The sequence below is a fragment of the Caretta caretta genome, chromosome 4 (assembly GCF_965140235.1).
Source record: "Caretta caretta isolate rCarCar2 chromosome 4, rCarCar1.hap1, whole genome shotgun sequence".
NCBI lineage: Eukaryota > Metazoa > Chordata > Testudines > Cheloniidae > Caretta > Caretta caretta.
This window is the reverse complement of record NC_134209.1, coordinates 92,840,386-92,854,153: the sequence shown is the minus strand read 5'-3', so window position 1 is coordinate 92,854,153 and position 13,768 is coordinate 92,840,386. Positions and strand designations below refer to the sequence as shown.

At 42.2% G+C, this 13,768-nt stretch overlaps 1 protein-coding gene and 1 long non-coding RNA gene across 2 annotated transcripts in view; one reads left to right on the top strand and one right to left on the bottom strand.

Moving 5' to 3' along the window:
• MTNR1A (melatonin receptor 1A) overlaps positions 1 to 13,768 on the top strand; it is a 107,155-nt gene that overhangs the window by 45,746 nt on the left and 47,641 nt on the right. The window lies entirely within an intron of this gene.
• LOC142071914 (uncharacterized) overlaps positions 10,257 to 13,768 on the bottom strand; it is a 42,735-nt gene continuing 39,223 nt past the window's right edge. The window contains exons 4-5 of the long non-coding RNA XR_012668152.1: positions 12,314 to 12,523; positions 10,257 to 10,723 (exon numbers count right to left, since the gene is read on the bottom strand). This is a non-coding gene — a long non-coding RNA (uncharacterized LOC142071914). The remainder of the gene's footprint in view (positions 10,724 to 12,313; positions 12,524 to 13,768) is intronic.

Here is a 13,768-nt window from a genome sequence, read left to right as displayed (position 1 = left end):
TCAAATATTTTCCATACTTTAATCCATATTTTTTAAATAAAATACAGTAGTTTACTCTTTCAAATACATTAAACCCAGCATTAAAACCTACTTCAAAATTAGTCTTCCTTTTTGTATACTTTAGAACACAAAGATAACAGAAAGAAAAGAGGAAAGGTAAGGTTTTTGATAATCTAGTTGGGAGGATGGTATCCTTTTATTCATTCATACTGAAAATGATCTCTCCCACTGCTGGTGTTACTTGAAACCCTGCAGAGCTAATGCAAGTCTTTTTGTTACAAAACAGATGTTGGGCAGGGATGTTGGGAATGGGCAGAAGCTGGGAATGGGCAACAGGGGATGGACCACTTGATGATTACCTGTTCATTCCCTCTGGGGCTCCCGGCCTTGTCCACTGTTGGAAGACAGGATACTGGGCTAGATGGACCTTTGGTCTGAACCAGTCTGGCCACTCTTATGTCAATATGGTCTTATGAAATAAGAAGCTAGGTTTTTAATTTTCATTTGATGGCACTTTTCCTAAATCCTTTGCCTCTTTACATTTGCCCCATATGGTACATTCAACCTGAGATCAGTAAAAATGTTTGGTTTTGAAGTAATGCACAATGGTTTGGATGTATTCAGCAGAAAAATAAAATAAAAGTAACATTTATTACTCTCCTTTCCAGTAAATAGTCCATGTGTACCTGTTTTGCTGTTTGTGTTTGTTTGTTTGTTCATTGGGGTCAGGTGGGAAAGCAAGGCTTAACTGCAGTAGAAACAGTGATGCATATTCTTTGTCATACAAAGCAGATAATATTGTATATATTGAAAACAATTCTCCCATCAGCTGTGAAGGTTAATACAAATTATAATTAACCATCGCCAGTTTTAGAGTGTAGGCATAAATATTCTAACAAATTTTTCAATTTGTTTTGAATTTTCAGAAAAAATTATTTAAGCCTTTGTCAGCAGATGATATTCCATGGTCACGGTAAAGTAAATATTTTGATGGAAAGATTGAGTTACTAATTCTTTTTCTTGTTTTCAATTCCAACAAAAACCCATGTTTCTATGGTTTCAGAGTAGCAGCAGTGTTAGTCTGTATCTGCAAAAAGAAAAGGAGTACTTGTGGCACCTTAGAGACTAACAAAATTTTTGTATGTTTGTATGTTTTGTATATTTGTATGGTTTGCTTTGTTTTTTCCCCTGGAGGAGGTAAATATCTTCCGGGTATGGATGTAGATATATACCTAACAGATTGTATTGTGACTATGTGCACTACTAAAGAGCAAAGGTTTCGTTCTGCTTATTTTGGTTCAGTGAAATGAAGTACATCATCTTGCTCGCTCTTTTTGACTATTGTGCATGAATGGTTACTTGCTTGAGAATAAAAAGAAACCTTAATATGATTTCCACTTCATCTAGAGGCTTGCCTTTTTTAGTCCAGTGCATCTTTTCTTACCTAGGGGACAGCAAAATCATATTTGTAATACTACAGATCCAATAAAAAAGTTGCAATAATGGTATTTGAGATTTTGGAAAACAGATATGAAAAGTTGATCAAAGTAAATAATAGAGATGACCAAAAGCATGGAATTTGATTCCAGAACTAGATGAGGTTCAGAGTAGGGTTCAGGTTTGAGACTGAATAGAGTCTGGGAATAGATTCGAAGTCAGATCAGGGCTAGGGGATGGGTTCAGAATCAAGGGCACAGAAATCTTATGAGCTGTTCTCCTGAGATTTAACTGGAGCTGTCCGAAACTCAGAATTTCTGGTGCTTAGAAGATATGGCTTAGAAAATTCCATGAACTGAAAATTCCCCCCAAAAAAAACCCAAAGAAAAAAAATTCATTTCAGAAGCACTAACATATGGTGTTTCTAAATGACATACGCTCCATGAAACTTTGGAACCTGACTGAAACTGACATGATTCTACACTAAATTGGAAAATCAGTTGGAATTAGTAAGTAAGCTTTTCATTTCAAGGAAAGTGGTTCAGATCAGGGAGTTGAGATTTTCATGCAATGTCTGATTTTATTATGAGGCTTGCAATGCTACTGTGAGAATAGCAACATTGGGACTAACACCTGACAACCTGATTGTGACTCAGTCCTACACAGCTGCAAGAAGTCCCTCTTCCACACTTCCCCTCTGTGTGATCGTTCAAGTCTTATTCAGATCATGAGTCTGGGTAGAGGGAGAGCAGTAAAGTTATGTGCCTTCCCCTCCCCCTCTCCAAAATCCTTCAAGAGCAAGAGAGCGGGGAATGGTGAGGAGTAGGAGGGAACCATAGGCCTGTTCTTTTCTCCACCTTCCTCCACATGCTGCTTCTGGAAATGGTCAGGCCCTTCATCGGAAAAAAATAGGAGTTTGGTCTGAAAAAAATGTGTGAGGAGTCAGATAGCACCACCAAAGTGCTGCAAATGCTACTTGGGCAAGTAAATTACAGAAAATGGGACTGTCCTGAGTGGCATTAATTTATGGGCAAAAATATGCAGAGTCCTGTGGTAAAATTTAACAGAGAAGTGAGTATCTTAAGCATGTAAGACCCATTGATACATAGTGGGGCTCAGTGGCAGGCTTAATCTCAGATTGCAAGGGGCTTGGGAAAGTATGTTGGCCATGTCTAGAAGCTATGGCCTTTTATTACAGATTATACTGGCATATGTAGCAGTGCACTGTTCTACATCTTCCCCTATTAAATTACCCACATTTTCTAGTCTCTCTCTGTGCAACAGGAGTTTCTTGCCATGTTCACTGCCATTTACTAAAATTTTATTGTTTTTATGACTCCATAGTATGATACAAAAATTAGCTGTGTACGTTAATTTGTAGTAGCTTCCCCCTCCCCCATTATTTTTATTATAATGAGGAATGTACTATCCATTGAAGTTAATGGCAAGTCTCTCCTTGACTTCAGTGGGAGGAGGACTGGGCCGATAATCTATAGTTAATTAGAAAATAAAGTCTAATAAATTCAAATTATAGCTAAACATGCTATTGACCTATAGCAAAATTTCATAATCTTTAGATATCCATTAAAATACTGAAATTGCTCAAAAATCCATTCAAGCAGTTGTAGTTTCACCTATCAGACACCAGAGGGAAAAATAGTCCACATTTTTGGAGCCTAGAGAAACAATCCAAAATGTACTACTTTTCACCTTACCCACCACTTTTCATAAATAGAATACTGTTACTTAAATAGGATTTGTTACTCACATTCTAGCACTTGTAACAATTGTTTGATTATACAGCAGTAACTTTGTAATAGCTTCTTGAATCAGCACTGTGCTTGAATTTCAAACAACACTGGCACCATAAACATATATTTATTTACTCAGCAGTCATTTGCAATCAGCCTATGACAAACCCCGATCTTGCAGTCCTTACTTTGGTAAACCACCACTGAATTCAGTGGGAATTTTGCCTAAGAAGTGCTGGATCAGTCTCATATTCTACAATGGTGTCTGAATTTTCCAGAAGCTCTGATCCTTTAAGGTACAGAATCAGAATGACTCCTGTACAGTGCTGAGTTCCCTCAACTCTAGCTCTCTTCAACAATTAAGGGACTTCAGCACCTTGTAGAATTAGGCCAAAAGAGAACTAGTTTAAGGGTATGTCTACACTACGGAATAAGGTCGAATTTATAGAAATTGGTTTTTTAGAAATCGGTTTTATATATTCGAGTGTGTGTGTCCCCACAGAAAATGCTCTAAGTGCATTAACTCGGCGGAGTGCTTCCACAGTACCGAGGCTAGAGTCGACTTCCGGAGCATTGCACTGTGGATAGCTATCCCACAGTTCCCGCAGTCTCCGCCGCCCATTGGAATTCTGGGTTGAGATCCCAATGCCTGATGGGGCTAAAACATTGTCGCGGGTGGTTCTGGGTACATATTGTCAGGCCCCCGTTCCCTCCCTCCCTCCGTGAAAGCAAGGGCAGACAATCGTTTCGCGCCTTTTTTCCTGAGTTACCTGTGCAGACGCCATACCACGGCAAGCATGGAGCCCGCTCAGGTAACCGTCACCCTATGTCTCCTGGGTGCTGGCAGACGCGGTACGGCATTGCTACACAGTAGCAGCAACCCCTTGCCTTGTGGCAGCAGACGGTACAGTACGACTGGTAGACGTCATCGTCATGTCCGAGGTGCTCCTGGCCACGTCGGCTGGGAGCGCCTGGGCAGACATGGGCGCAGGGACTAAATTTGGAGTGATTTGACCAGGTCATTCTCTTTAGTCCTGCAGTCAGTCCTATTGAACCGTCTTATGGTGAGCAGGCAGGCGATATGGATTGCTAGCAGTCGTACTGTACCATCTTCTGCCGGGCAGGCAAGAGATGAGGATTGCTAGCAGTCGTATTGTACCATCTTCTGCCAGGCAGGCAAGAGATGTGGATGGCATGCAGTCCTTCTGCACCATCTGCTGCCAGCCAAAGATGTAAAAGATAGATGGAGTGGATCAAAACAAGAAATAGACCAGATTTGTTTTGTACTCATTTGCCTCCTCCCCTGTCTAGGGGACTCATTCCTCTAGGTCACACTGCAGTCACTCACAGAGAAGGTGCAGCGAGGTAAATCTAGCCATGTATCAATCAGAGGCCAGGCTAACCTCCTTGTTCCAATAAGAACAATAACTTAGGTGCACCATTTCTTATTGGAACCCTCCATGAAGTCCTGCCTGAAATACTCCTTGATGTAAAGCCACCCCCTTTGTTGATTTTAGCTCCCTGAAGCCAACCCTGTAAGCCGTGTCGTCAGTCGCCCCTCCCTCCGTCAGAGCAATGGCAGACAATCATTCCGCGCCTTTTTTCTGTGCGGATGCCATACCAAGGCAAGCATGGAGGCCGCTCAGCTCACTTTGGCAATTAGGAGCACATTAAACACCACACGTATTATCCAGCAGTATATGCAGCACCAGAACCTGGCAAAGCGATACCGGGCAAGGAGGTGACGTCAGTGCGGTCACGTGAGTGATCAGGACATGGACACAGATTTCTCTGAAAGCATGGGCCCTGCCAATGCATGCATCATGGTGCTAATGGGGCAGGTTCATGCTGTGGAACGCCGATTCTGGGCTCGGGAAACAAGCACAGACTGGTGGGACCGCATAGTGTGGCAGGTCTGGGACGATTCCCAGTGGCTGCGAAACTTTCGCATGCGTAAGGGCACTTTCATGGAACTTTGTGACTTGCTTTCCCCTGCCCTGAGGCGCATGAATACCAAGATGAGAGCAGCCCTCACAGTTGAGAAGCGAGTGGCGATAGCCCTGTGGAAGCTTGCAATGCCAGACAGCTACCGGTCAGTTGGGAATCAATTTGGAGTGGGCAAATCTACTGTTGGGGCTGCTGTGATGCAAGTAGCCCACACAATCAAAGATCTGCTGATATCAAGGGTAGTGACCCTGGGAAATGTGCAGGTCATGGTGGATGGCTTTGCTGCTGGGATTCCCTAACTGTGGGGGGGGCCATAGACGGAACCCATATCCCTGTCTTGGCACCGGAGCACCAAGCCGCTGAGTACATAAACCGCAAGGGGTACTTTTCGATAGTGCTGCAAGCTCTGGTGGATCACAAGGGAAGTTTCACCAACATCAACGTGGGATGGCCGGGAAAGGTACATGACGCTCGCATCTTCAGGAACTCTGGTCTGTTTCAAAAGCTGCAGGAAGGGACTTTATTCCCAGACCAGAAAATAACTGTTGGGGATGTTGAAATGCCTATATGTATCCTTGGGGACCCAGCCTACCCCTTAATGCCATGGCTCATGAAGCCGTACACAGGCAGCCTGGACAGTAGTCAGGAGCTGTTCAACTACAGGCTGAGCAAGTGCAGAATGGTGGTAGAATGTGCATTTGGACGTTTAAAGGCGCGCTGGCGCAGTTTACTGACTCGCTTAGACCTCAGCGAAACCAATATTCCCACTGTTATTACTGCTTGCTGTGTGCTCCACAATATCTGTGAGAGTAAGAGGGAGACGTTTATGGCGGGGTGGGAGGTTGAGGCAAATTGCCTGGCTGCTGGTTACGCACAGCCAGACACCAGGGCGGTTAGAAGAGCACAGGAGGGCACGGTACGCATCAGAGAAGCTTTGAAAACCAGTTTCATGACTGGCCAGGCTACGGTGTGAAAGTTCTGTTTGTTTCTCCTTGATGAAACCCCCCGCCCCTTGGTTCACTCTACTTCCCTGTAAGCTAACCACCGCCCCTCCTCCCTTCAATCACCGCTTGCAGAGGCAATAAAGTCATTGTTGCTTCACATTCATGCATTCTTTATTCATTCGTCACACAAATAGGGGGATGACTACCAAGGTATCCCAGGAGGGGTGGTGGAGGAGGGAAGGAAAATGCCACACAGCACTTTAAAAGTTTACAACTTTAAAATTTATTGAATGACAGCCTTCTTTTTTTGGGGCAATCCTCTGTGGTGGAGTGGCTGGTTGGCCGGAGGCCCCCCCACCGCGTTCTTGGGCGTCTGGGTGTGGAGGCTATGGAACTTTGGGAGGAGGGCGGTTGGTTACACAGGGGATGTAGTGGCAGTCTGTGCTCCAGCTGCCTTTGCTGCAGCTCAGCCATACACTGGAGCACACTGGTTTGGTCCTCCAGCAGCCTCAGCATTGAATCCTGCCTCCTCTCATCACGCTGCCGCCACATTTGAGCTTCAGCCCTGTCTTCAGCCCGCCACTTAGTCTCTTCAGCCCGCCACCTTCCTCCCGGTCATTTTGTGCTTTCCTGCACTCTGACATTATTTGCCTCCACGCATTCGTCTGTGCTCTGTCAGTGTGGGAGGACAGCATGAGCTCGGAGAACATTTCATCGCGAGTGCGTTTTTTTTTCTTTCTAAGCTTCACTAGCCTCTGGGAAGGAGAAGATCCTGTGATCATTGAAACACATGCAGCTGGTGGAGAAAAAAAAAGGGACAGCGGTATTTAAAAAGACACATTTTATAAAACAGTGGCTACACTCTTTCAGGGTAAACCTTGCTGTTAACATTACATACATAGCACATGTGCTTTCGTTACAAGGTCGCATTTTGCCTCCCCCCACCGCGTGGCTACCCCCTCAACCTTCCCCCCTCTCTGTGGCTAACAGCGGGGAACATTTCTGTTTATCCACAGGCAAACAGCCCAGCAGGAATGGGCTCCTCTGAGTGTTCCCTGAAGAAAAGCACTCTATTTCAACCAGGTGACCATGAATTATATCTCACTCTCCTGAGGATAACACAGAGAGATAAAGAACGGATGTTGTTTGAATGCCAGCAAACATACACTGCAATTCTTTGTTGTACAATGATTCCCGAGTACGTGTTACTGGCCTGGAGTGGTAAAGTGTCCTACCAGGAAGGACGCAATAAGGCTGCCCTCCCCAGAAACCTTTTGCAAAGGCTTTGGGAGTACATCCAGGAGAACCGCGAATGCCAGGGCAAAGTAATCCTTTCACATGCTTGCTTTTAAACCATGTATAGTATTTTAAAAGGTACACTCACCAGAGGTCCCTTCTCTGCCTGCTGGGTCCAGGGGGCAGCCTTGGGTGGGTTCGGGGGTACTGGCTCCAGGTCCAGGGTGAGAAACAGTTCCTGGCTGTCGGGAAAACCGGTTTCTCCGCTTGCTTGCTGTGAGCGATCTACAACCTCATCATCATCATCATCTTCTTCGTCCCCAAAACCTGCTTCCGTATTGCCTCCATCTCCATTGAAGGAGTCAAACAACACGGCTGGGTAGTGGTGGCTAAACCCCCTAAAATGGCATGCAGCTCATCATAGAAGCGGCATGTTTGGGGCTCTGACCCGGAGCGGCTGTTCGCCTCTCTGGTTTTCTGGTAGGCTTGCCTCAGCTCCTTCAGTTTCACGCGGCACTGCTTCGGGTCCCTGTTATGGCCTCTGTCCTTCATGCCCTGGGAGATTTTGACAAAGGTTTTGGCATTTCAAAAACTGGAACGGAGTTCTGATAGCACAGATTCCTCTCCCCAAACAGCGATCAGATCCCGTACCTCCTGTTCGGTCCATGCTGGAGCTCTTTTGCGATTCTGGGACTCCATCATGGTCACCTCTGCTGATGAGCTCTGCATGGTCACCTGCAGCTTGCCACGCTGGCCAAACAGGAAATGAGGTTCAAAAGTTTGCGGTTCTTTTCCTGTCTACCTGGCCAGTGCATCTGAGTTGAGAGTGCTGTCCAGAGCGGTCACAATGGAGCACTCTGGGATAGCTCCCGGAGGCCAATATTGTCGAATTGTGTCCACAGTACCCCAAATTCGAGCCGGCAAGGCCGATTTAAGCGCTAATCCACTTGTCAGGGGTGGAGTAAGGAAATCGATTGTAAGAGCCCTTTAAGTCGAAATAAAGGGCTTCATCGTGTGGACGGGTGCAGGTTTACATCGATTTAATGCTGCTAAATTCGACCTAAAGTCCCAGTGTAGACCAGGGCTTAATGTTTTCCTTTCTTCCCTTCTTCTCAGTACAATAGACACACTTGACTATAAGTGCTGCGGTTTTTTGTTTGTTTTTTTTTCTGAAAATGTCTACTAATCATTACTACTTAGTTATGGCCTTCCTTGCAGAGAACTGAAAGCAGTTTTAAAGCTATCAATCATCAGTCAGTTAAAATGAAGGAGCAGCCTACTATTGTTTCTACCAGAATATTGTGCCCTCAATGTGTGTCAGTCCTGATATTTTGGCACTCACTTTCTCAGAGAGATTTAGTTTTTGTTTGAATGTTCTTTCATTTAACAATGAATTACCCAAATTTCTACTTCCTTCTTTTTGCTATGTCTGCAGGGAACAATTTTTGTAATCTTGTTAATGAAATAGCACCTCCACTACCTGACATAGTAATAGCAAGTAAGGGAAGAAGACAGGGCCAAAAGTCTACTGCTTCAGGAGACAATACTTCTTCCTTTTGTTTTGTGTTGAGCAGAAAGTATGACCCCAGAAGAACCTACAGATTTTTTTTCTGAATCCAGCAAAGGTCCTCCACAAGCTGCTGGTTTTTTGTTGTTTTATTTTTCAATAAGAAAAGTGTTAGTACTTCACTTCTTGTTTTGGTAATAAGGACTTTGACTTGGATTCTCAGGAGAAACTTTCTCCATCTGACTGTTTTCTTCTAAAATTAATTTAGAAATTAAAGTTAAACCTAGCTGCCAATAGCACACGTTTCCCCATACTGCCAATATGCTGCCTCCTTTGATTGAGGACCTTTACAGGTGAGCGTGCAATTCAGATCCATTCACTACTTGGCCTCTCTGCTGAGATTGCCAATCAGAGTCATCATCTGGTGGTGGTTTTTGTGATCTGCAAACATCTCTTTGCTAGGAAATGAACAGAGGCCACAACTCTTTTCTAATCACACTTTTCTAAACAACCAAGAGACAGAATGTTAGGATACCTATCCTATATACACCTGTAGTCACTGCAGGGATGCTTACAATCCAGCTGACAATGAGCCTTCCTGCCCAGGGAGACAGACTCTCACTGATTACAAATAGTAACCCTAAAGAGGAGAGTTTCCTGACTTATCCAGTTTTGCTATGTGATTATTTTCAAAGGGAAGAGAGTAATCCAAACCTGGGAGAAAGAATGGCATTTACAACCTCTTCTCTTCAGTATGGCTCTCCCATGATGAACTTTATTTTACCTGAAGAGATTACAGTTTGAAAGGAGGAGTGCGTATATAGTACAAAATGAGTCCTTGTACTGTATAGGCAAACAGTGACGTGGTCGTATCTGGAAAGCCTTGCAGAACAGGATATGCAGCACCTGAATGTCTTGAAACTCAGCCTGAGCAGTGGCATACCATGACATTTTCAGTAAAGCACGCCACAACTTTTTCGCATACAAGGCGTAAACTACAAAATGGTGTCCTCTATGGGCATGCAAGGTCATGCTGTGGGGAGGGCACCATTTTGTTCCACAAAACTGGGTTACTAAGAAAGAAATCCAGAGTAAGGAAGATACGAACACTAACCACACTGTCTCATTTTATTGCCATCTAGAAGCAAATCTATTTCCTGAGCACCCTCAAAGATTTGGAACAGGGTTGAACGCTGATGTGAAAAGAAATGAAATAAGTAAAATAAGCAAGCAAAGGAAAAGAAAACTCAAAGCCAAAATTACACAATGAATAATGAGCTGGAGGCCTGAACCTTCCCCTCCAGAAAATCCTTCTTGTGGCAACAGAACTCATTTCAGTGGAATGAAACAGCAATGAATGGAATGAATGGAATGAATGGAATTCAGTGGAATGAAACAGCTTCATTTTATTCACCAACTCATGACTGACCGCTCTAGAGCTTTTCTGCACAGAAGGATGCAAGTCCATTGGAAGGACTGATGGTCATGTTATGTAAGAGAAAAGAAAATCTATAGGTAAAATCGTCCTTCCTGTTAATATGAAGTCATGTTTTCTGTTAATTTTTGAATACTTGAAAAGGATCGTTCCATTTATGTATGGGGTATTCCTACTTTTATTTTCCGACAATATCAATAGAACCACCGGCTATCCTTTTATATGGATTCTTATTTAGTTCTTATGAAGTCCAAGAAAATATGAAGGGAACAGAGTTCTTCTATAGATAATTTAAGACCATTTTAATAAAGTCACTCTTCACGGGCCTGATGAAAAATATACTGAACATGTTGCTAAATTACTCTTCATGGCTCTCCCAGTCCAAATTATAGGCTGTGATTTTCTTCAGCAATTTCAGTTTCTCCTGCTTGCCTTTACTTTGCATTGCTCTATGCTGTTCAGTTTTCTGTGGAGCAAACAGTTTTACAGGAAAAATTAGTATATTTTTTGAAAATGCAGTTGGAAATGACATTAACTATTAATTATTCCAAAATAATATACCAGTGTAAAAATAAGTCTGGATTTTGTTACGTGCTTGCCTTAATTACTATTTGCTGTAAAAAGATTTTCAAGGTATTAAGTTTCTTATAGTGGTTAATCTATATAGGACCTATTAGTGAATATTCTTACTATTGCCTAGTTTTCATCAACAGACTTAACTGTATTTCCTCTCACTATCTCACTGGTTGAGATAGCTGGCAGCCATTCAAAATGAAAATTACATGCTTCTTCAGTGCTAGCTTTTCTTTATTTTATATCCGTCTCTCCACAAGAAGCGGTTACTCATCTTCTTGTAACTAATGTTCTTTGAGATATGTTGCACATATCTATTATACTGTAGGCAGTGCATGTCACATGCACCAGTGCAGGAGAGTTTTCTTAAGCTGTACCCTTAGGGGCAGCCACATATGTACTGTGATGTCCCTCGTGCTCCGAGCTGAGAGTATCGAGGGTGGAGCCTAAGCGCTTATGTCCTGATAGTCAAAAGCAGCCAAATATTAATGAAAGGAGTTCTACAAGTTGATCAGTTTCCATAAGAAAGTGGACTGTTTTGTATATATTTAACCAGATTAGAAGTTTTATGTTTGGAGTTTTACAGTTAGTTTAAACTTCTTAAAAGTTATTACCAGACTATAATTTTCATTTAATCTCTTAGGAATGTGACTGTATGATGACTTTGAAACTTTGTTTCCTACCAATTATTTGCCAGTGCTTGGCTCTCTTGTATTATAATGACTTGACTAATATGCCTAATGAGAAGAACTTTTTAGGGTGCTAAATAAATTAGAAGTGATATAATTAATACTATGTAAAATATATCCAGGAGATGTTTAAAGTACACATTTTGAAAGGCATTATAAGTAATGGACTGAAAATATTTACAAAGACAGCAAGCCGTCCTACTTAGCATGATTTGAAAAATTGCAGATAATGACTTCCACAAGTACACAGAAGTAAGTGATAGGCTTGTTTCAGCACATATCCATGCAGTTGCTAAATGTCCTCTTCACCTCCCAATATGCATAAATCAGTCCAAGTAATATTAATGAGACTGATGTATGCTCAACAAGGAGAAAATATATCCCTAACGCATGAGTCCTGTTGCTGAGATTTATGAATAATATTAAACAATCAAGGAGCATACTAGTGTATCACACCGTTCTCTAACACTATTTATTTAACAATTTCTATATCAAATTACCAGGTTGGGTCAGATAAATGCATCTTTAAAAAATACCAGGCTGATCTGGGTTAATAACAAAGATGGGCTTGAGCCATACGTTTGGATATGGCTCTGAATTTACCTAAAGTTCAAGTGAGGGTTTAGTACCTCTTGCAGTACATAGTTACATTACCACCACTCACATGTCTACCAGCATTCTGTGTGCCAAGTTTATCATTTGGGTTACACTGTGTCACTGTAATTATGCCACTGATGAATTTGACCCTAAGTATATAATTTTTTAAAAGAGCACTAAGGGCCCCATTGACTTACGTGTGGGAACAGGAGAAGACCTTAAAAGATGAATTTCTTGATACATCAAGAAGCGCCTTTATATAAATGTTATTTTTCTGATTTGGCTGTGTCTTCATATTTCATAAAGAGTTTGCCAATGACAGTTAATGTTTTTTGTTCTAGCCATAACTGTAGAAGATCTGGATCTTGAGCTCCCATCTATGTTTACAGCAAGCATTTCTATATAATCTGCAAGAAGCAGAAATACACATTTTGTTAATCTAGTAACAAAGATTAAGTGCAATTCAAGAAGGATTAACCTGCATTCCACAAAATTGAACTCTGCTCTACTCAGTACCAAGCCTGTTGTTTCATTGCATTGCAATCGATCCTCAATGAAAGAAATTCTCATTGAGAAAATCAGTCATAATGAAACTGAAAAGTCGTACAATATAAATTAAAAGTACAATATTGATTTAGTTACTATTAGCACAATAGTATCCAGTGGTTTTTCTGCTGTGGTTATGTCATTTTTATGGCATGTATTTTCTACTTATTTTAAAAGATATGATTTTATAACTGTTTGGAACGGGAGAGAACTTTTTGTATTAAAAAAAAAATTAGTGCTAGTCAGTGGGTTGACATTATTTGTTTGGCTGTACCTTAAGTTCAGGTGACTTCTTTAAGAAGAAGAAATGGTTGTATAATAAGGCTTGGCATTCCCTCTGTAACCTAAGACGTATGGGGAAACTGAAACTTTTACAAAAAATTGCAGATTCTTAACAATACCAATGTTAATTTTTTTCCTAAAAAAAACCCAAGGTGGAAAAATGATTTGCATTCATGATAGTTTTGGAAAACCTGTTTGCATCTAATAAATGTAATGGTTCAAGAATTACTCATTGTGAGATGACATACCACTGCTGGATTGCCAAGGTCCTGGAAGCTCATGTTGACTCTCTGAGTAAGTGTTAGCCATGCTTGTAAAAGCTGTTTCAGGACAGTTTCAGTTTATCATAGAATCATAGGACTGGAAGGGACCTTGAGAGCTCATCTAGTTCAGTCCCCTGCACTCATGTCAAGTATCATGAAGATCATTTCTGACAGGTGTTTGTCTAACCTGCTCTGAAAATCTCCAATGATGGAGATTCATCAACCTCCCTAGGCATTCTATTCCAGTGTTTAACCACCCTGACAGGGAGTTTTTCTCTCAACCTCCCTTGCTGCACTTTAAGCTCATTGCTTATGGTCCTATCCTCAGAGGTTAAGGAGAACAATTTTTCTCCCTCCTCCTTGTGACAACCTTGTATGTACTTGAAAACTGTTATCATATCCCCTCTCAGGCTAAACAAACCCAGTCTTTTCAATCTTCCCTCATAGGTAAGGCTGTGAGTCTGTCATGGAGGCCTGGAAGCAGCCCTTGTCCCTCCCTTGGCTCCTAGGTGGAGGCACAGCCAGGCAGTTCTGCGTGTTGCCTCTGCCTGCAGGTACCGG